Here is a 23468-nt window from a genome sequence, read left to right on the forward strand (position 1 = left end):
TTACCCAAAAACCCAAAACTGACCCTGAACTTTAAAAATACCCCTTTACCCAAAAACCCAAAACTGACCCTGAACCCTAAAAATACCCCTTTACCCAAAAACCCAAAACTGACCCTGAACCCTAAAAATACCCTTTTACCCAAAAACCCAAAACTGACCCTGAACCCTAAAAATACCCTTTTACCCAAAAACTGAAAACTGACCCTGAACCCTAAAAATACCCTTTTACCCAAAAACTGAAAACTGACCCTGAACCCTAAAAATACCCCTTTACCCAAAAACGGAAAACTGACCCTGAACCCTAAAAATACCCCTTTACCCAAAAACTGAAAACTGACCCTAAACCCTAAAAATATCCCTTTACCCAAAAACTGAAAACTGACCCTAAACCCTAAAAATACCCCTTTACCCAAAAACTAAAAACTGACCCTGAACCCTAAAAATACCCCTTTACCCAAAAACTGAAAACTGACCCTGAACCCTAAAAATACCCCTTTACCCAAAAACTGAAAACTGACCCTGAACCCTAAAAATACCCCTTTACCCAAAAACTGAAAACTGACCCTAAACCCTAAAAATACCCCTTTACCCAAAAACCCAAAACTGACCCTAAACCCTAAAAATACCCCTTTAGCCAAAAACCCAAAACTGACCCTGAACCCCAAAAATACCCCTTTACCCAAAAACCCAAAACTGACCCTGAACCCTAAAAATACCCCTTTACCCAAAAACGCAAACTTATAATATTTTTAATAAAATGATATACTTACCAATACTTACGTTGTAATTGTATGCGTTGTAAAGGTACATGCGTTGTAAATACATGCGTGGTAATGGTATGCGTTGTAATGGATCCTGCGTTGTAAAAAATGCGTGGTAATGGTAGGTCGTTGTAAAAGTTGCGTGGTAAAGGTTGTATACCGTTTAACCTCTATCAGTGTAGATTTTTGTATCCACTCAAGGCATAGTTTTCCTACACTGTATGTTGTTACTATCCCTTGATGTTGTCTTTGGACATATCTTGGATCTGGCCTAGTTACTGTAATCCTTGTGTCTTGTTCAGGAATCCATCTTGACAGTTATTCGTGTCTGTGGGCCAGATTAACCATTTTTTCCAATCAGGATCAGTTCTGTTTTTAACTAAAATAGTTTTTACGTCGATCCCTCCTTCTGAAGTGTTTTGACTATCAGGTGGAGGTGTAGGTATGGACGGTTTGTTCAAATCTTTTATCATGGCCAGGCCAAGGCAGGATGTCTGTTGAACAGTGTCATTCAAAAACATTATTTTTTCAGGGATGCAGGCTCGAAATAAAGCTTCTATTCCCTGCACCTGCCAGTCTTTTGACCCCAGACAGTTTTTGTTTCTATGTTGTCACCCCAAAAGTTGAAACCTAATGAGGACAGCTGGGCATACAAGGCTGCTGAATACATTTACTTTGTATTTGTTAACATACTTTTCATTCCTGTCTTATTAACATTTTTAAAGTAAAATGTTTCTGGATTAGAGATATTAAAACCTGAGAAGTATGGAAATTTATCATAGAATGTTTTTGAGCTACCCTTTGGTGGCTTTGGACAATTTTCCCATTGATTGAAAGTATAAATATTCCTAGGGTTTGCAGATTTGTGCAAGTAATGATGACCATAGTGATTATAACAATACATTTGTGCATGATCTGATGAACTTTCTAAGTATTCATGTTTTGTCAATTTTGCAGACATCTCTAAGTCTGTCATCATATTATTAACAGTCTCAAAGTCCCAATCATCAGAAAACGTGCTGGGTGAAACAAAGTCACTCAAGGAAACCTTAAATTGATGTGGAACCTTCAACAGCTCTACAGGACCATAGATGTCATAATCAGTTCTATGTTCTGATCCCAACACTATATCTTTCCTAGATGTCTCAGTTAAATTACATGACAACCACATTTCTATCGACATCCATCGAAAACCCACTGACCGCAATAATCTATTACATTACTCGAGTTTTCATCAAGGCTCATTGAAAAGACACCTTCCGAAATCACAAATGATTAGAGTCAAACGTATTACCTCGGACCCTGAGAAGGCAAGTGCACGCATTGATGAAATGGGAAGAAGATTCAGTGAAAGAGGATATCCAAAAAATATCATAGAATCAGCACAAACAGAAGTCAAATCTTTGAATCGAAGTTCTTTACTGAAACCGACATTGAAAACAGAAAGCCAAAGAACGGTCATAGTGTCTAAATTTTCCAACGTGAGCACAGATTGCAAAAAGATCATATTGAAACATTGGCCAATGTTAAATTTAGAATCAGATTTAAATGGAATTTTTGCTCACCAATCCATATTTGCCTACACCCGAGGAAAAAACTTAGAAGAAATTTTAAAACACAAAGACAAAGATTCGACACCATCCAGAGGAACTAGACCGTGTGCAAAGTGCAACAATTGCAATAATGTTATACCAGGTAACAAGGTTATGCATCCTATGAAACGCCAGGAAATTCCATTAAATGTGACAGCAACATGTGATTCCACGAATCTAATCTATCTACAAAAATGTCCATGTGGCAAAGTATACATAGGCAAAACGGAACGCAAACTAAAAGTTCGTCTTAATGAACACAAGTCCAATATCAGGACAAAAAATTTGAAATCATCAGTAGCATCACACTTTGTAGAGATGAACCATAACATCTCCCAATTGAAATTCATGGTTCTTGAAACTGTACAACGCGTTGAAGGAAGGGACAATAACAAACATTTACTCCGACGTGAAAACTATTGGATTTACAGACTCAATTCGATTAAACCATATGGATTAAACAACAGAATAGAATTTTCATGCTATCTGTAATCGTTTCCTGAGCCCCTTTGGGCACCATGTTCTGTAACAATTGTCCTGACAGGATTTCATTTACCGTACTTTATGCATTGAGTTTAAATTAATTCATGGTGTTCATTATCTATTTTATTAACTCAGTACACCCTTCAGTACACCCATCCTTTTACTTACACATCTTTTTTATATACATCTTTTTCACCGACATTATCACATCGGCATAGTCTGTCCACTATGTTTATCACTACCACACAGCTTATTTACTACCGTTCTCGCAGTCCGCTCTCTATTACTAGTCCGCCTTCACCCTACCACGCTCAACCCCATCACGTGCATCCCACGTGATATTAATCATCATCCAATCCCATACGTTTAAAATTCGGCACCCGGAAGCTCCGGTTCTCTCCGAGCCATCGAAAGAAACAGATCTCGCCACACACATCACCTTCATTCGTAAGTTCTTACATCTTACTAATTGCGGTCCGCACCAGCTGACGTGTATCCCATAACTTTCTTTTCGAAAATCCTACAAATCTCACTTTCGCGTTTACATTTCACAGATAACACAGACTACGCTTTTGCAATCTACGATCACAGTAAGTCACATCTTCACACTTTTTTTTCGTGATTATCACCGCACGTTTCTTCATACACCTTGTTGCACACCAGCATGCTTATCTTTTTAACACCAATCCACCCTATTGTACAGTCATGTTTTATTTACCATTTGTTCGCAATGAGCTATGTTGATTTCTGTTGTTTGAATTGTAGATATGCTCCCAGATGAAGGGCGGAGGCCCGAAATGCATTGGAGCCTAATGTGATAATGAGTGGCAACATATATGATGAATCCTAATCGAGAATATGAAAATACAAATGAAATAAATTGAATTCAACGATATTTGAAGTGTTTATGGAACTTTTTTACGAAATCAATATAAAGGTTTGCCAATTCTTAAGTGTGCCCCCTGGGATGTAACTAGTTTTCAATTGGACGCACATTTCAATAATCAGTTCTATCCCATGCTATACCCCCAGGTATAGGAATGGCTGTGATGTTTACTGATGTCAAGTCTCTTTGTTCACGATGAGATGATTTGTGTGGCTTCAGGAGCAAGTTGATGATCTTACTTGCTGTGTCAATTTTACTATATCTTCCATTTATCAGCATTCCCAAACTTAATACCAGGATTAGTCAAAGTAGGAGAAAAAGTACGCCTAGTACAATCCAAAATTCAACCCATGGTGAAACCAGATAATTTTTTTCAAGTTGTTGAAAAAGTTCTGTTAGTGATCTTTAAAATTTGTATTTGCTGGCGTCATTTCAGGCTCTCTGGGATCTTCAGAAAATGTATCAAAATTAATGAAATAGCCAGAGGCAGTTCTGTCAATTGTTGAAATTGCATCAGGATTACTTGAAATCACTTTAGCCACCGGATCCTATGTCATGTTAGGGTATTCAGAGCTACATCATTGTAGACAGGTGTTTCTTGACAAACTGTTATTTGGGTCTCAAGAGGCACAGGCTCCATTGCTTTATTGCTTAGTTCTTTGGTTTGTGCTGCAGAGTCTTCAAATGTTATCAGTCCCTCAGTCTGAACCTCTTGGATAGTAGCAAGATTTGGTCTTCCACTACATCTTTGTAGTTCACTGGGCCTATTACTTATTATCAGCCACATGATGTGGTTTGACCAGGTTGATGGATACAAACCTGTTCTCTTTTCTTCCAGCAAGGGGCGTCAGTAACACTGTTTTTGATCCGTGGATTGCTAGTACAGGTACTGGTTTTCCGTAAGAAGGCCCAAATTCCTTCTTATCCGCAATCTTTTCTCTGACTAGATCCCCAATCTTTGGAATCCAGACACGTCTTGCTGGGACGTGTGGTTCTCCTTCAGTGGTCGTTGGCTTCTGTATTGTGTTGCTTTGACTTCTCCTTTTCTCTTTTAAGTCCTGCAAAACAGCCAAACGGTCTTTGATATCAAAGGGTTTTTGTTCCACCACTGAAGTGTGACGATCGAGGTCCTGGACAAGCATTCTAGTACCAAAAAGGATTTCACATGGAGTGATTCCACCCAGAGAATTTCTTGGCAGATTATTTAAACTACGTTGGACACTTATTAGATGTTTGACCCACCCGTCAACCGAGCCTAATACCCTAGCTGATATAGATTGCTTTATGTCCCGGTTTTTTCTTTCCACTACTGAATTTCCCTCAGGATGGAATGGACTTCAATATCGCAATGCACCGCCCAGATTGGTCATGGCCTCCTTGTAAGCTTTGGAGCTAAACGCAGGACCCTGGTCAGAATGTAGCGTGCCGATTGCATATGTGCCGATAAAGACTCGCAAACCTTTTATAACAGTTCGGGAATTAGCCGAGCGCTGGGGCCACATCCAAATGAATCTGTCCTAATAGTTGTGGGACCACCTTCGTCCATAGTGATGTCTGTTTGTAGAAAGCCTAATGCTGTCTAACAGTGGTGTCTGTACTGGGCTAGCTACACTGTAGTCAGGTATCTGGTGGCATTCTTTGCTGCGATCTCTGTTGCAGTCATGGCAATTATTTGCAAACTCGTGAATGTGGGCATTCATCCCTAGCCACCAGTACGTCTCTTTTAATTCCAGTATGGATTTAGAGATCCCTTGATGTATCAGACCCTCTCCCATATGTGTTCTTGTATCAAAGCTCCTCTATGTCTCCTGTTTGGGATTACTCTCTCCCCCACTCCAGGGATTCAAGCAAAAGGGACAGAGTTGGCATCAGTTATGTATGAATATTCGAGTGGATAGTTTAGAGGTAATGCCGCACTGCTGCCTTTGCTTGTGGCATTGACAGCTAGCATTGTTCGCCGTCTATGTTTGTTTTTGAACGAGCGATTGCAGCTACAGAAGCCTTTTGCACAGCTGCCTTTGCGGCTTCATCAGCCAATGAATTCCCTGCAACGTGACGCCATCACGCTGATGACTCAGTGTATAGATCACGTGAGTCTTTTGTAGTTCTTTCTGTAATTGAACTACTTGTTCCCAAAGTAACTCATGCTTGATTGTGCCACCTTTTGCATCTTTGAAACCGTTATGAACCCAGTTGTGCAAGTATTCATTGTAAGACTGGATGCTGTAATACGAATCGCACACAATGAGTGTGGGGAATTCGCGATCTGTATTTTCAAGCGCCATTCTAAAAGCCTGCAGTTCAGGTCGCTGTACAGTCTCTGAGATAATGTGTTTTTGTGACCATAGGTCGGAATTTAACGTTGCGCCAGCGACCTTTAACAATCGCGCACGCAGCACTATAAGCTTGTTTTTCCCCCAATTGCGGTCTGTATAAATTATACATTCGTACTGTTCGAGAGGCAGAATCTCAGTGGGCAGAGGACATTCTTGTTTGTATTGTAGAAATTCTTGAGTTTTCAAGTAGGGGTCAAAAATGTATTCAACGTCTATTGCAGCAAGAGAGGTAACCCATTGTATCCATCTTGGATGTAAAGCCTTAGCATTCGGAATGCTTACTTTTCTCACTGCCTTTAAGGCAGGTACAGGAGTAACAACCATTATGCGTTTACCCTGTGCGAGAGCTCTCTCCTTTGCTACTGCAGTTTGAACCGCTGTCAGAAATGTTTTGGTGAAGTGAATTTCATTTCAGCTTGTGTGTACAAGTGTGATTTGTAAGCAATTGGTACTTTTTCACCTTCATTAAAAGTTAAGTACGTAAGTCCGCATTATCCTGGGACTATTCCGATTACAAGGTTGCGTATGTTTAAGCGTGTCTGTAAATCTGATGTTGCTAACATGTCTGTTTGCACTGAATGCTAAATGTCTGTGTATTTTTGAGTCAAATTAGTAGTTTTGAAATCAGGTTTGATTAATTCGTAGAGAGGTTTAACCCTCTCTGCATAGTTTAGAATGTATGTTCTTCCGAAATTCAGCAAACCTAGAGTTGACTGTAAGTTTTTCAGCATTTTTGGAGGTTGGAGCAGCGCACACTTTTCTAAAAAGTTGGCTGCCATTTTTTTGCCTTCACTCGATAACTCATATCCCAAGAATAGGACGTTGAGGTGGGCAATTCTTGAGTTTTTTAAAGTTGAATTTGTACCCTTCAGAGGCGAATCCAAGTATAATTGTATTCACTCTTTTCAAGTGCCTGTCCAAGTCATCGTCTGTTAGATAGAAGTCATCAACATAAGATAATGACTCATCATCATTATTTTGTAGAAACTCTGTTACGCTGGCTGAAAATAACCCTGGACTATTCTTGAATCCCTGGGGGAGACGACAGAAGTGACGTTTTGTCCCCATAATTGAGAAAGCGGTCAAGGTCCTGCTTTCAGGTGCAATGTTTTGACAGAAGAAACCGTTAGAAATATCTAATGTGGTTTTATACTTTTTTACGCACAATGCTATTCATTAGTGCTGCACTGTGTGCATTTTGTACTGCAAAGGTTTTGCAACAAGAATTTAAACGTCTGTAGTCCAAAACTAGACGATATGTATTGTCTGGTTTTGAGACAAGAAACAAAGGACTGTTTATTGATGAGGTGCATGTTTCAATCACCCCTTGGTGTTCAAGTTGATCTAGGATCTCCTTGACCAGTTATTTTAGCTTCTTGCTTAACTGGATACTGCCTCTGTGCAGTTGGTTGTGATTTAAACTGGATTTTGTGGTGAGGAGAATCCTCATCCCTTCCCACATGATTTTTATATAATGCTGGAGCCTGGGCTACAGCCCATTTTCTGGCATAGGTATATTTTAAGTGAATTGGAATATGATTCGAGAAGGCTGGCATAATGATGTCTTCGCCTTGTGGGTACATCCTGACAAATTTTGGTGGCCAGTCTTTTTCAGCTGGAAGAATTTCATAACCCTTAGAGAGCTTCTCTCAAAAGAGTGCTCTTATTTTTCTAGTTATGTCCCCCTCCATTCGGATCATTACTTCATATAACTTATGGGGTACACTAACCCTGGTGTCGGCAGTTTCAACTTGAATATACTCATTCAAGTCCACTATCTCCAGATGATCCTTCAAGATCTTGCAAGCTATGGTGACTTCTGCTGCGCTGTCCAGCATTGTCTGGGTCCACTCCCCGTTCTTGAGTTGTGTCCTCAAGATCCTCAGCATGTCTGATTTTTAGACTTGCTACCTTCTTTTTGGTGAATTGGGTTTTCTTATTTTTTGGAACGCGTTGATCGTCTTTGGACTTCACACGTTCTTCCTTGTGTTCTGAACGTCCTCTTCTTTCCGATTTCTGTGAGGAAGTCTCAAAGGTACGAGAGGAACGTGTATCAGTATCTTGATATCTATCAGGTTTTTCAAATGTTCCCTGTTCCTGAGGTTATACCTCTTTTTAGAGGGCTCCTTTTGAGGAGACCTTCCTCAGGACTGAGAGCGCTTCTCATTAGAAGTTTGTTTAGTATTTTCCCACTTCTTTTTAGGAGTAGTGAGAGTGTTTTTAAGAAAGACCTTTTCAGGACTTTCTGTTAGTTGGGGCTTGACTGGTTTCCCACCCAAACTATCTCTACCTAGTTCTTTGTTGGATTTTTCAATTATTCTGGCCAGTTCATATGGTTGCTCAGTTATATCAATCTCTCTTATTTTTTGGCGGATCGCCACGGATGCTGCTTCACCTTTAATATTAGCTGATATTATAGCTGATACCTGTTTGAAATCTTTCAGTAATTTCATACCCAGATTTAAAGCAGGCTCTGCCCCTTATTCATTTTGAATCTGTTTCAGGACATCTGGTATAATCGCCATAGACGGAACACCTTGTTTTTTTATGTAAATTGCAGCAAAGACTGTACCCCAAGTGTCGCAGTCTTCCAGGTGTGGTGCGATCCCCATTGGTAAACAGATTGTTAAAATTCTGTGTTTCTCATGAGGTGTACTGTCAGGAAATACTGCCTCGATTTGAGTAATTTTTTGAGCTATCCAGAATGAAATTTGTTCCCTTTTTGCAGGTAATTTACTAATGACTGATTGTATAGTCTGTGGTGTAATTTTATTTGTGTTCCCCTGGTAAGGGGTCTATTGTGGAAACCTTATAGGAGGTTGGACTGTTAGAGTCCGCATGACATATTGAACCAATTTTCGATGTATTTTAATTAGCTGTTTTAGTTGAACTAATAGTTCCACACCTGATATTCTTCAATGTCAGGGTGTGGTGTATAGCTGGCTAGTACCGGCCATGTTGCTCCTGGTCTACCTAGTGGACCGAGCCTGGTAATGTGATTTTGATGTTGTCGGGCGCCTTGAAACCAGAGCTGATGCTCTTGGTAAGTTAGTGGAATTTCAATGTCCTCGAAAAGAACGTATTCCGTCGGATTATCCTCTACTTTGTAGAAGTGAAACACATGCGATACTGCATTTGCTTCAGGGAACATTATCCATGAATAGAATACCTCTGTCTGCCGATATTCGTGTGCTTCTATGACAAAAATCACCCTACCACCTCTAGGTGATAGGCCATTTGTTATAAGCTTTATAGTGATGGCTTTCCTTAAGTTGTTCGGGATGATTATAACATCCAGGTCGTTTTCTTGGAAACCTGTAATGTCTAAACCTGGTTGGGCTGCAGCTGCAGCTCCACCGGTTGCGTTATTGTCGCCGTTATTCGACATTGTTTAATGAAAGTTTGCAGAGCAAGTTTTAAGGAAACAAAGATAAGGTGCACAATATTTTGGAACACTGTATCCTTCAACGTTGAATCCAACCAAAAACTAATACATAGGATTTTCGTCCTACTCAGTAATGGCGGATATTTTATCCTTTTACCCATTCCAGACATCTATTGGAGTATTTTAAGGGAAAAAGGGGTCTCTGTGAAGAGCACGACTGAGTTACTCTAGTATCTAGCGTTAAATTAGTGCCTTACCAAACGTTGGGCCCAATGTAGTGTAGTTCCTATATTTCCAATAGGCTCTGCACATTGGAATAATATATCCTATAGATTTGACGTAGGACTTAGGTTGAGTAGGTCTCTATCGAATATATTACACTTAATTGGGAGTGCCAGCTAGCTCAAAGGTCACTAGAAACTTTCTCGAATAAACAAGAAGGGATTTGTTTCTGACAAACGCATAAACATGACAACTTTGTTTCCCCAAGAATAAAACTGATCTTCAGAGTCGTGGAAACAATTGATAGATATTTTACTCAGTCAATCGCGCATGCTTCGTTTCATCAGAGGTGCAGAGAAATAGAGAGACGGCATTTTCAATAAAAGGATTTATTGAACAGTCTTCTTTCTCATGCAAGTAAAGTGAAGTGCTTCAATCGTAATACTGGTTGCAAAGTATAATGCGTACAGTAAGAAGAGTATTATAAAATGATATTGTAAAAGCATTGTATGGTTTCTAGACCATAGATAAATACATACATAAATAATCAAGGCTAAAAGTACTCAAATGGTGCTTCTAAAATACGCCTACCCCAATGTACCTAACCTAAGTCTAGTACGAGGGAAGAAGTAAGTGAGGTGTAGCATAGGTTTAGTTTGTCTTTGCCAAGAATCTACCCAAGATTTCTCTTAGGGTCTAATCCGCTCCGTACCTTTGTGTTAGAAGGAAGGATGTCTGGTATCTCAGTCTCGGGACTCGATTTCCCAACACCCCGCAAGGGGAGATTGGAAACACTGGAGCTGGATTCTCAGCGAGAGAAAGGACAGCTTCTCTATCAGTGCGTCAGCTGGAGGGTCGCCTTTCTTCGGAACTTGCAGTAGCGAGCTGCGTCGGGCAAGTAGTTAGTCGAGCTGCTCCGAACCACCGTGTGTTTGCTAGGGCAAGTGTAGGCATATTTATACCTTGAAGGTGCCTAGTTTGACGTAAAGTCGGACATAATAACGTCATCAAAGAACCCCAAGGGAATGGTATTTCTTTGAAAACTCAATGATTTCTACGACAAATCAATATTCAAGCAAGGGGATGTCCCTGATTGCTGAAGCGGAGTTTTCCAAGAAATCGTTGTGGCTTTTTGGAACTAGTGGAAGTAGACATGCCTGTATTTAGACTGGATGGGTTATGTCTAAATATGGGTATGATTTCTATGCCTATATAAAGGCAATGTGAATTATAGCTTCATAAGGGCATGAATCGGTAAATGACGCTTGGATTTTAAAATGCTACACAACAGTCAGTTCGTCCTAGTAGTTAAAACACATGCTGACACTATTTCCACATCTGTAGTGCAGCGGCCTCGGCACATGACTTTACAGCATAAGACACACACTTTGGGCTCACGCTTTAATCCCCAAGTCCCGCACCAGCACACCTTACCAGCATCAGACTCTAGGCAATACCTCTCTTAATTTCTGTAGCCGGGCACTTTAAACCCGGTAGGGGTGAATACTTTGCTTCGCAAACCCTCTATAGCACACCCTAAACACCCCAAAGAGGTTACAGTGCTCCTACCCTTCTATTTCCCACTTTTTTCACCCTTTTTTCCCCTTACTCGCTTCAACGGAATCACAAAATGGCCGCCAATACTTCCTAGTTGCAACCGCTTGCACTGCTCACAGCCTATCAGCAGCAAGCTTGTGCTCGTAATGCCTCAACCAATCAGATGACAAAATTCCCAAATATCAATATCTGTAAATTTCAATATTTTTAAAAACTACTTAACGGAATTACACCAAATAAACAAAAATGTGCTTTCTAGACCAAGACCCGTCTCCCTACCAAATTTGGGGTAATTCCGTTCACCCGTTCGACCTGTAGCCTTGTCTAAAGTTTCCTATGGAAATTAACTTGGAGAAAACATGGAATTCTTTTTTTTCTCGCCCCCCCCTTGACAATTCACCCCCAAATTTTCAACATAGGAGCTGTTCTCAACAAAGAATTAGTTTTGAAAATTTCACGAAGATTAGTCAATCGGCGCAAAAGTTATTGGGAATAGAATGTTGCCATTTTCCTATGGTAACTAGGTCCTAACTATAACTACCTACTGGAGACCGCCAGTAGGTAATAAAACAAACACAATTTTAGTTTTCATATAAAGTTACAATATGTACTGTATAGCATTGTGATTATCTCATGGACATAACTTATAATTACAATCCTATCAAATACTCCACAGCTAATACATGAAATGTCTTAACAAACACTCCAAAGGAGTCATGGTTGACCACCCCTAAGGCCCTTGTGAAATTGACTGATTCAATTGACTTGGACCCAGAACTAAACCCTGCTGGTCCCTCCATAAGTTATGCACTCACCTGCCCTCTCAAGACAGAGGGCGGTTGGGCCAGCATAACAGCTGGTCCCCCAAACAACAATGCCAGAGCCCCCAATATAGGGATTCCCCTTGGTACCCAATGGGAGATGGGCCTTGGCAATTGGGCCATCTATTGGTCCCCTTGTACAGCCACCATCCCCCAGTATCCTTAGGGCCATGTAATGGAGTACTCTGGCCGTTTTTGGACAATCACTGTAGCAAGCATCTCCAGCCTTCGTTTAGGGACCGTAGTAGCCCTGCCCCGGCTTGAGCTAAATGCTTGCAAATCTAATGCCATCCTGAATTCGCCTTTACTTATATTTCTGATGCCCAGGTTGTCTACCTCTTTTGTGGCCTTACATGACTCCTCCCCTGACCCTACCCACTACCAACAATGATCAAAGGCACCGACCAAGTGCACTTAATGCAGGGATGGGAGGATGGGGAAAAGCAGAACTCTGGTGCTTGGAAAAGGGGCAAGGGTTACGTTGGGCAGCCATCAGGAGCAACCAGGCATCGATGTGGAGTTTGGTAACCTTGTCCATTATTTAAACTATCCTGCCACCCCTGACAACTGTCCAGGTGACCCCACAGGTCATGGGGCAACCAATGGTTGCTCGCTGGGCAGTCCGCGTAATACTAAAACTTGGCCACCGTTGGCGACTGAGCCTGACCGGTCCCATCCGGCCCTCACCTGTCTCAGGTGCCTTTGAGCTGGCGCCTTGGCCATTCTTATAATTCCTAAAATGTTTTATTTTTATTTTTATCTTTCAGAAGGGCTCTGCAGGTCTGCAAACACTACTACTAGCCTCGTTGCTACTTATAGTAGATCGCATCAAAGACATGCATTGCATTGTAAAGGCGATCATCTTGGAATCCTTTCCTAAGCGCCTGCCTGTGTTTGTGTATGTCTACTGTCATTTTACAGTTTTTGTTAAACATTACTACCAAAACCATAGCAAGGTATTGGCTCATTCGAGTGTGTAGGTGCATATCTGTGCATGGAAATTAGTCACGTTTAAATGTTTTTGTAGTAAAGATTTACAGAAAAACTTGCTGAAGAGAACAAGAAGTGGCAAAGCCAAGCGATCTAAAGCCAAATTCAGAGCTGTTGACTCGGCACATGCAAGATGTTGATTCAATCAATCAATCAATCATGACATTTTGTATAGCGTGCTACTCACCCGGAAGGGTCTCGAGGCGCTGGGGGGTGGGGGGGACGTTACTGCATGAACAGCCAGGTCTTGAGTTGCTTCCTGAAGAAAAGATGGTCCTGGGTCAGTCGAAGGTGGATGGGGAGGGAGTTCCAGGTCTTGGCCGCCAGGTAGGAGAAGGATCTTCCTCCGGCGGTGGCTCTGCAGATGCGTGGTACGGCGGCGAGGGCGAGGCTGGTCGATGGTAGCTGGCGGGTGGGCGTGTAGAAGGTCAGGCGGTCATTGAGGTACTTGGGGCCCAGGTCGTGGAGAGCCTTGTGTGCGTGGGTGAGGAGCCTGAACGTGATCCTCTTGCTGACGGGGAGCCAGTGCAGGTCTCTCAGGTGGCCGGAGATGTGGCTGTGTCGGGGGATGTCCAGGATGAGTCGTGCGGAGGCGTTCTGGATGCGTTGGAGTCTTTTCTGTAGTTTGGCTGTGGTTCCGGTGTAGAGGGTGTTCCCGTAGTCCAGTCGGCTGGTGACGAGTGCCTGGGTGACCGTCTTCCTGGTCTCGGTGGGGATCCAGCAGAAGATCTTACGGAGCATGCGCAGGGTGCTGAAGCACGACGAGGAGACGGCGTTGACTTGTCTGGTCATCGAGAGGGAGGAGTCCAGGATGAAGCCCAGGTTGCGTGCGTGGTCCGTTGGCTTGGGAGTGGAGCCCAGGGCAGGGGGCCACCAGGAATCGTCCCAGGCGGAGGGCGATGATCCCAGGATGAGGACTTCCGTCTTGTCTGAGTTCAGTTTCAGGCGGCTGTTCTACATCCATTCGGCGACGTCTTTCATCCCTTCGTGTAGGCTGGTCCTGGCGGTGGCGGGGTCGTTGGTGAGGGAGAGGATCAGCTGCGTGTTGTCGACATAGGAGATGATGTTGAGGTTGTGTTGGCGTGCGATGGCTGCGAGAGGGCTCATGTAGACGTTGAAGAGGGTTGGGCTGAGTGATGATCCTTGTGGTACGCCGCAGATGACTTCGGTGGCCTTGGATCTGAATGGGGGGAGGCGGACTCTCTGGGTTCTTCCGGCGAGAAACGAGATGATCCATTCCAGTGCCTTCTCTTCGATTCCGATGTTGCTGAGGCGCTGTACTAGGGTGCGGTGGCAGACAGTGTCGAACACTGCGGAGAGGTCCAGGAGGATGAGGGCTGCTGTTTCCCCGTTGTCGAGCAGGGATCTGATGTCATCGGTGGCTGCGATCAGGGCGGTCTCGGTGCTGTGGTTGGCTCGGAAGCCGGACTGCGAGGGGTCGAGGGATCCATTCGTCTCGAGGAAGGCGGCAAGCTGTCTGTTGACGGCCTTCTCGATGACTTTGTCAGGAAAAGGGAGGAGCAAGATGGGGCGGAAGTTCTTGAGGTTGGTGGGGTCCGCTGTTGGTTTCTTCAGGAGGGCGCTGAGCTCGGCGTGCTTCCAGCTCTCCGGAAAGGTGGCGGTGTGGAAGGAGGTGTTCATGATGTCCCGTAGATGGGGTGCGATGATGGAGTTGGCCTTGTTGAAGACGTGGTGGGGGCAAGGGTCGGTAGGTGAACCGGAGTGGATGGTGTTCATCGTGCGGGTGGTGTCTTCAGTGCTGACCGGGGTCCAGTTGCAGAGGGTGGGGGGGGGGGCGTTGGTTCGATGGTTGGTTGCATGGTTGGTGCGCCGAAGCTGTTGTGTATGTCGGCGATCTTGCGGTAGAAGAACGAGGCGATTGCGTCGCAGAGGTCTTGCGAAGGAGTGATGTCGTTGTTTCCGGCGCTGGGGTTGGAGAGCTCTTTGACGATGCTGAAGAGTTCCTTGCTGTCGTGGGCGTTGTTGTCCAGTCGTTCTTTGAATGCTGTCTTCTTGGTGGTGCGGATCAGCTGGTGGTGCTTGCGGGTGGCGTGCTTGAGGGTGGTCATGTTGTCTGTGGTCTGGTCGTGGCGCCAGGTTTTCTCGAGGGTGCGGCAATTCTTCTTGGAGTCCTTGAGTTCGTCGGTGAACCAGGGGGTTTAATGGTCTGCCGGGTCTGTTGGGAGGGTTCTTTACTGGTGCGAGGTCGTCGGCACAAGCGGTCAGCCACTGTGTGAGGTTGCTGGCTGCTTCGTTAGGGTCCATTGTGCTGGAGGGCGGGTTCTGGCTGAGGGAGGTGGTGAGCTGCTGGGCAGTGATCTTGCTCCAGCTCCGGCGAGGCGCCTGTTGTGGGTGGTGGAGGGTCGTGTTTCTCCTGAAGCTGAAGTGGACGCAGCTGTGATCGGTCCAGTGGAGTCCGGTGGACTGGCTGAAGGAGATGTGCTTGCTGGCGGAGAAGACGGGGTCAAGCGTGTGGCCGGCGTAGTGGGTGGGGGTGTTCACCAGTTGCTTGAGTACGAGGTTGGCGAGGTTGTCCAGAAGGGCGGCGATGTTCCTGTCATTGTTGTTCTCCAGGTGGAAGTTGAGGTCCCCTAGGAGGATGTAGTCCGTGGAGCAGAGGGCGTGCGGGCTGATGAAGTCTGCGATGTCTTCGCTGAATTGTGTGCGTGGTCCCGGGGGTCTGTAGATGAGGGTGCCTCTGAGGGTCGTCTTGGGGTCGGTGTGTATCTGGAAGTGGAGGTGTTCGGCGGTGGTGAGGGTGTCGTTGCAGTTAGTCGAGATGCGGATGGTGTTCCTGTGGATGATGGCGATGCCTCCTCCGGTCTGGTTGACGCGGTCTCTCCGGATGATCTTGTATCCATCCGGGATGGCTATGGGGATGTCGGGCGCTGAGGAGGCGTTCATCCAGGTTTCTGTGAGGAAGGCGACGTCTGGTGATGTTGTCTCGAGCAGGTTCCAGAGTTCCACGGCGTGTCTGTGGACAGAGCGGGTGTTGAGCAGGATGCACTTGAGGTGGTTGCTGCTGGTGCTCGGCTTGTTGGGTGCGGTGCCGGTCCGGTGGCAGGTGAACTTGCAGGCTTGGCAAGTGAATGGTCCGTGGGTGCGTTTCGGGGTGGCTCGGTAGCAGGTGGTGTTCCGTCCGGTGTTGAGTGCGATGAGGGTGGCGGCGTCGTAGGTCCGTCGTGAGGTCTGGCGTCGTCGGGGGCCAGGGGTTCTGGCGCTGGGCACGGGCCAGGCGCGGACGGGTGCAGACGGGCTTGCCTTTGGCACGCCTTCGGCGCACAAGCAGGTGGTGTTCCGTCCGGTGTTGAGTGCGATGAGGGTGGCGGCGTCGTAGGTCCGTCGTGAGGTCTGGCGTCGTCGGGGGCCAGGGGTTCTGGCGCTGGGCACGGGCCAGGCGCGGACGGGTGCAGACGGGCTTGCCTTTGGCACGCCTTCGGCGCACAATCGGCGCGCCCGCTGCGCGTGAACGCTGCGCGTACGCGTGGTCTCCATTTAAGGCAAAGTGGGAGGGAGGAGCAGCTGGGAGGCGGGAGTGGGGAGGACACCGAAAAAAAGGGGGCGGGGCCGCGATATTACGGCGGCGGGGAGCGGGGGAATCTATACCAGGGAAGGCAACGAACCTAGACACCGAGGAATAAAAATTACAAAATGCAACAGGGTAAACAAACAGCAGCAAGGCAGACAGCAAACAACAGCAGGCAGTAAACAGGGAAACGGCAACTCGGCACAACGAGCAGTAGCGAGGGGGTACACACACACAGCTGGAGGGCCGTGCGGCACGGGGATGTCCTGAGGACAGGATTCATTCATCAAAAGACTGCACCATTTCAAAACATTAACTATATATTCGGTGAATTAAAAACATGAGTCAGATGTATTTATGGTTTAGCTCTAGACTAGAACACCTGCACATGCACTCATATGTTATCACACACATGCAATACACACACATACATATTTACAAAGAAACGTACACAAGCATACAGGCACACAAACATATTAACTAGACCTTTATTCTACAAGCATAAAGCATTTGTCTTTTGCTTTGTAAAAATGTGTATAACACCTCCAGAGATATGCAGTGTTCAATGCTTTCTGTGTCTCTCACATAGAAAGGGCACTTTAGTTTCTATGGTAACTATTTTTAGCAGAATAGCAAAATTAGCAAAATATGGTGCCAAAAAATCCTCTTTTGTTGTGTTTGTGAATTGAACATTCTCTCTACAGCAGACAGATTGTGCTCATAAGTTAAACTCTGCTTTTGTGAGAGAAACTATTGCGTAATTTAGGTAATTATTGTGTACAGTGCTTTTCTTATCACTCAAACCACTGACGCAAGAGTTTCAATCCTAATGCAAAAACCTTCGCAGAATCAATAGTCCGAATATAGTTGACATTGCACTTTTAAAATGGCGGGCAGACACGTCGGACCTTTCAAAGGCCCCTTAAGTCTGAAAAATGAACTGTCCTGTTTTACTAGCGTGAAATAGCGAAAAAGGCAAGCCCGTCAAAGAAATCACTCGTTAAATATATAACTCCAGCCTGTACATTGGCCAACGCTGTTTCTAAGATCAGCTCAATAAATGTCATGAACCTTCATGCTTTTGTGGCTTCTGTGAAGTGTGCTCTGCCGACCATGCGGACGGCCTCACGAGCGCACTTTGTTTCCTCAGGAGAAGAAAGACAGCAGTAAACCAGTGTTGAAGAATGTTATTCTCCCCCAGCAGTTGATAAAAGAAACATCTGTGACAGGAATCTCTAATGCTTTTCTCAAAGCCAAGGTTGGTGAAATAACACTTCTAAAAGTAGCGAATCAATCTTTTTCCCGACCTCGCCAAAGTTTCCTCGCATGCTCTGTGAGGCTTTGAAATTGATGCTAGTATTCTAAAGACAAGGGAACGATTGACATGCTTGGAGATGTCTCTTGTCCAGTGCAAATTTAGTTCGCTTAGAAGACAGACTTCATTGGCTTATGGATGCTGGCAAAAAACACAACCAATGTTCTGCCGAATTTTGGGCCTCATTTATGAGGCCTTGCGTCAGTTTTGCACTTCCGATGCGTCACTTTTTGTGATGCATCGGCGGCGTAAAGCATGCCTCCTGTTGCGCTCTATTTACAAAGTGACGCATCTAAGCAGATGCGTCACTTTGTAAACCCCTGCGCTACATTATACCTGCGTCAGATATAATGTATGCAGGGGGGGCGTTTCCCCGCAAAAAGCTCCGTAGAGGTGACGCAGTGAAATCTATGAGATTTCACTGCGTCACTTCTAGGACACCGTTGCGTCAAAATCTTGCGCCTGCCTCACAGCAGGCGTAAGACTGACGCAGGCCCTTTCACATGGGGCTTGCCCCATGTGAAAGGACGCATTGCTGGAGTTGCGTCACTTTTGTGACACACTCCAGCAATGCGTCACTTTTGCGCTTACAGATACGTCAGAAATACTGACGTATCTGTAACTCCTTGCGACATAATGCATCATACATTAAATATGACGCATCAGGTATGTCGCAAGGAGTGTGCACCGAGAAGTGACGCATTGCTGCTTTCACGCAGTGATGCGTCATTTCTCATAAATGAGGCCCTTTGTGTTTAGTGAAAGAGGGGTTTATCTACCAAGCACTGAGAAAGCCAATGTATCAAGCCTTGGGTAGGGCATATTTTGTATTATTTTTATTTTTGAAAACTTTTGTAATAGACCAAACAAATAGGGAGAAAATATGCATAATATTGGAGTGTTGCAGCAGCAAAGATACATCAGCACTGGCAATCAACTGAACTACGTCTCAGACAACTATGATCATGTGATGAGTCTAAACATCTTCGCTCACGTTAAAAGGCAATCAGTAAATGAAGTGGGCTTAACCATTGTCTCATGTGGTATGTTGCAATGGGTGGAAGCAAGCTATGAATGGCACCTGAACAGGTCTATGGGTGAAAAAGGTTAACCGAAAGCCCATGTATATATACATATACCTATGTAGTGTTAATATTCATTTTTTGCAAAACATGCGGCTGATGACAGATGTAAAGCCATTTTCAGGCCATACCTAACAAGCATTAGCAATGCAATCAGTCTTGCCTTTGGGAACCTATATGTTTTTAGCTATTCAGCACATTAGCCTGGGCGCTGAAACAACTACTGTTCTTTAACATGGAGGGAAAGTAAACACCAAACTGTGTGACAAGTGAGGTATGGGAACACATGGAGAGAAATATTGCCTTTCAGAAGGGAAATGGCATAGTCCAAAACTCTGTTTTTATAAAATCAGGGTCTTCGGTGGTCATATCACTGAAAATACAAGATTTGAAAAAAATATTATTGTCTACGGGTGCTTGTGGAAGACAATTTCTATGGACTGGAATCAAGAGAATGCTAAAGCGATTCTGGTATTTTACTGACCTCTGCTGGTCGTTTTCTATCAAGAAAGTTAAATAGAGGCAGTTGCCAGAAAATAAAAAATGGAAAGTCCTTCAGCAGAAAGCAATTCTGGCATTTTACTGACCTCTACTGATCATTTGCTATCAAGACAGTTAAAAACAGAGGCAGTTAAACAAGCAGAAAGAAATTCTGGTATTTTACTGACCTCTACTGGTCGTTTTCTATCAAGACATTCAAATAGAGGCAGTGGAACAGAAAAAAGTCCCTAAGTGAAAGCAGACAAGTCCTAAGGCTGATCTCCTGAGCCCACAAAGTACATACACATACAAGCATATGCTAAAGTGTTTACAAGAGGTCTCAAATACTCGACCTAAAAATAGAACTCTGTCAGAAAAAAATAACAGTCTCCCATTACAAGACGATATGCACATCATCATTGTTTTATGCTAGCGTGTGTGAATGAAGATATCTTTAGACAGCCAGAAGTGTTTATCACTATTGAAAGGTGAAACAAGCAAGACTTGTGAGGACAGTAGGATTTTCTTTAGACAGCATACAAAGATCAAGGACTGATTCACAGAAGGTGTTAGTTGACCCAATAAATATCATCTTATTCGGTACAATGAAACTACGTATTACCAATATGCTGGTTGACTTTTTCTCTGGGGCCCACAGCTGTAGGAGTGACCAAGCACTCTAAATATTACAATGGAAGGGGACCCCACTGACCAGATCACTGGGTACGCAGTCAGCAATAGTAAGCTAGCCTAACTTAGGGCTTTATTACAATTGCGGTCGGATGAACTTCTGACCGCCATTGCAGCAGGAGTAGGACTGCCTGACAAGTAGTCAGAGGTCCCACCCGCCAGACCAGGATGCGACCGCCGTGTAGGTGGTCAGAAACATTCCTTTTTCTATTGCGGCTTGCAATGCAGCCCAGAAATGGGCTGAAGCACAAGTCGCAATAGAAAAAAGGATGTTTTAAATATCGATGAACCGTGCGCTAGGCACCATGTGGTGCCTGGCTCACGGTGCTTGGATGTTTGAGATGGCACCACATGTGCACCCTCGGCCCCATTGTGAAGGCCTACGGGGGATGGGGGCCCTGCTAGCATCCCCCAAAGTTCATTTCCGACTGCTTTTCCATGGTGGTCAGAGCGCCAAGAAAAGGTTGTCAGAAACTACATTCCTAATCCCTATGGCGGTGCCTCTGCAGACACCGCCTCTGTTGTACGGATTAGGCTCTGAGCACCACCCCAATGGGCTCCTTGCGCCTGCCTGATGCGGCGGTTTTTCCTCCTGCCCACTGTGCTCTGACTGCTGCTATCATAATCAAGCGATCAGAATGCTGCCCTAAATATCAGGCTGATCGCCACCAACGGCCCGTCAGTGGCGGTTCCCCGACATCGTAATCAGGACCTCGGTATCCTTGACTCTTCAGGTAGAGGTGGGCGAGCATAGATGTAAATTCACTGACATGCTAGGGGTAGCAGAAGTGACATCATACATCCTTTATCATTAATACCATCACAGGAAGTGACATTACATGACCTTTGACCCTAAATCATCTAAGCAAGTGATCATGACCTTTGACGTTATCACAATAATTCACAATTTTAAAGTTCTGTAATAACTGTAAATTTGCTATCTCAACAGATACATTTAAATACCACTTATGTTAGGGTGCTGACATGATATGAAAGAGGGAGCATAACTAATTTCTCATTGTTTACATGAAAATTTAAAGTCCAGCTGAAGACGAAATAATGCCACAAAACCTAGAACAGCACTGGGAACCTAAATTATTTATACCATAAACTGACATGTTATAATAGTTCTCCTTATGTAGACCACAATGAGAAATGTATTGATAGGTCACAAGGAGAAAAAAACGTGATAAAAATCAATAGTAGTATTACTGCACTAATTTATTATATACCGGAAATTGAATATGAACTATTTTATTGGCTTAAATTATTTCTTATTTTTGATACTCTTTGATTTGTGAACAAATGAAAGGCACTCAAAACACTATTTACCATTTGTTCTTGCAGTGGCAATTGGTGATTTTTCTAAGTGGTTGGAGCAACAAAGTGAGGGAGACAGCCTCTTTAAGGGAGGGCTCAGCAAGCACTCTAACCTATGAAACGTTTAAAAAAAATGTGGTTAAATATGCATTTTAAAGCACCATTTCACATGTATTTGCTAAAAAGCTGTGGGCTCTGAAAGGGCACAAATTAAATTTCAAGTCTTCGCATGACGTGCCAAGCCTATGAAACCTTACACTCCCAGGAGCAGACCCCATCTTTTTTAAAATGTGCTACGGGTTCTCCATAAACACTCCATTGTGCCAGACTCACCATTTATCAAAGGTGCAACCTATATGTCATGAGTGCTCCCTTACACCAAAACCTAGGTCCCGATTTAATTGTTGGCAGACGGAGTGATATCCATTGGCCCCTGGTGGAGGACTGAAGGTCCATCAGGCAGAGACTACTCCACGTGCCAAATTTAGCAAAACATCCAAGTAGTTTGTCACTTCTAAAGCACTGTCAGAAACAGACATCATGGCGGTTCCTGTCAATGCTGTTTACCGTTTGGTACAGGGCTCCATCAAGATGACCAAGCATTGCACCAAACTGTTTTGTTTCTTACTTTCAAAAAGAACATGTAGCAGTTTTCCCTCCAGTGTGATGAACTCTGGGCTCCGCTGTCCATGAAACCCCGTCACCGAGGGCTCCTGTGAGACATCACTGCAGCACCAAGGAGAGGCCTGTCCAGGGGGTGCAAGAGAGGTGAGGCCTGTCCACGGGGTATTTATCCTTTGTTTACCCTGCCATCCACCCCCATCCTTCAAACAATCCAACGCCTTTATCACCGGACTGTGATAACAGTGCTGCTTACCTCTCGGATATGACCTCGGAGGTTATTGCCTGAAGACCGGAGCGAGTGTTGGTGCAGCGCTGAGGCCTGGCAGACCTGGACAGAAGGAAATAGCCGGAGCGAGCGCCCCCCAAGCACGTCGAGGAACGTCAAGCCCGGATGCCGCTCACTGAAGCCGTCGGAGTGGCATTAGTCATCAAGTAAAAAGTTGAGCGCATATTGACTGACGGAATGTGGGGACGTGCAGCAGGTATGTTTTGTGCCACAGGTACACGTGTTAGGAATGGAGGAACCAGGCGTCCTCATTGAATTCCCTGAAGGCTTTTAACCGAAAGCAGCAGCTCCTCTGACTGACACTGAGGCAGTGCAACAAGCTCAATTTGTCGTCAACTCTTCATCCAATTTCACTACTGAAATAGCACGTCTGTATCAATATGTGAACACATTAACATGTATTTTTCACAATAACGTTCTGTTCTTGCACTGTGTCAATTTCAGTCCTGATCTTAAACCTCTTCACATTTTATGGAAGGTTGTGCGAATAACGTAATGGTTGCCATCGTTCTGTAATAAAAACAGATTTTTCTTTTATGGTTGTTGCAAAATTACTATCAGCATAATTGGTGTCAACAGAATTATTTCTGGCTTCCTTTCTCCACTCGGGGACTCCCAGCTCCCCTGTAATAATAAGCATAAAAAGAGGACTGAACAAGAGGCCTGAGCTAGTATAGAAAAAAGCAGCGGCCATCTTAGAATGGTGTTTTTCAAATAAAAGGTCAGATTTATATCACCAGCAAATATCTGAAAACAGGAAAGCAGGAAGCCGTGAAGTTAAAAGGAAATAAAGAACTATGAACTAAAGTGATAGGGTAAAGTAAAGGAGAAAGAGTGAAAGAAGAACGAAAAACGAGAAGAGGACTGAAAAAGAGGCCTGAACTAGCATAGAAAAAGCGGCAGCCATCTTAGAACAGTGTTTTCAAATAATCGGACAAACTTAATGCCACCAGCAAATATCTGAAAGCAGGAAGTAATGAAGGTGTAAGGCTGGCTCCACCCTGTTTAATTTTAAAGCCAGATGGCTCCAATCTTGGGCGCAACTTGTTTAAAGGGCCTCTGAGAACTCATGCCACATTTTTCTCTACTCCACAGCTGCCCCGCAAGTAGTG

General features: G+C 44.4%; 1 long non-coding RNA gene across 1 annotated transcript in view; it reads right to left on the reverse strand.

The window, feature by feature from the left end:
• Window positions 1-22578, reverse strand: part of LOC144792843 (uncharacterized) — a 46897-nt gene extending 24319 nt beyond the window's left edge. Inside the window, exons 1-2 of the long non-coding RNA XR_013602633.1 lie at window positions 22324-22578; window positions 21459-21559 (exon numbers count right to left, since the gene is read on the reverse strand). This is a non-coding gene — a long non-coding RNA (uncharacterized LOC144792843). The remainder of the gene's footprint in view (window positions 1-21458; window positions 21560-22323) is intronic.
• Between the last annotated feature and the right edge of the window lie 890 nt (window positions 22579-23468).

Source organism: Lissotriton helveticus, chromosome 11 (assembly GCF_964261635.1).
Source record: "Lissotriton helveticus chromosome 11, aLisHel1.1, whole genome shotgun sequence".
Taxonomy (NCBI): Eukaryota; Metazoa; Chordata; class Amphibia; order Caudata; family Salamandridae; genus Lissotriton; species Lissotriton helveticus.